At 31.1% G+C, this 655-nt stretch overlaps 1 protein-coding gene across 2 annotated transcripts in view; it reads right to left on the bottom strand.

Moving 5' to 3' along the window:
- The window catches only part of LOC106873186 (serine/threonine-protein kinase TBK1), a 102,022-nt gene that overhangs the window by 49,052 nt on the left and 52,315 nt on the right, over positions 1-655 (bottom strand). The gene's annotated exons all lie outside the window — the stretch shown is intronic.

Here is a 655-nt window from a genome sequence, read left to right as displayed (position 1 = left end):
GAGAATGTATGAAAAAACAACAGACGAGGACAGGTGGTGTAAATAACAAAAGGATGTATTAGTATGACGCTCGGGAATACGGAAAGTCTTTGACGTTTCGAGCTATGCTCTTCAACAGAAAGAATACGGAGACAAGGAGAAAAACACGGAGAAAAAAAATTGAATAGTGTTCAGTCAACGGTCAATCATATACTTGGGGTTTAAAAATCTTATTCCTATAACTAAAACACAAAAAATCTCTCAAATGTCATCATTTCTAAAAATAAACATTGAAAAATGGTTTGGCATCATCTCTAAAAATAGCCAAACACCTACTGCTGCTGTCCAAAGGAATGTGTATAAAAGACAAAAGGACAGCCAGTCAACTACAGTACATCTGTCAGATGGGACCTTGTTGACTGCTATGAAGCAGGAAAGTATACTAGTCCCTACCCCTAGATATATTTAATACTCAATATTTCATATATTCAATATGACATTCAATACTTCATTTCATTTTACTATTTATATTATATATTCCATATTCTTTATCCCACATTAATTTTATAAGAATATAAATAAAACATAAAAAACAGACAGAGTTGGAACTCTTTTAAATAATATATTCCTCTATACCCTATCATACAAACCCCTTTTTTATTTTTTTATTTATATT

The sequence above is a fragment of the Octopus bimaculoides genome, chromosome 3, assembly GCF_001194135.2.
Source record: "Octopus bimaculoides isolate UCB-OBI-ISO-001 chromosome 3, ASM119413v2, whole genome shotgun sequence".
In the NCBI taxonomy this organism is placed as follows: Eukaryota; Metazoa; Mollusca; class Cephalopoda; order Octopoda; family Octopodidae; genus Octopus; species Octopus bimaculoides.
This window is presented reverse-complemented; position numbering and strand designations above follow the sequence as displayed.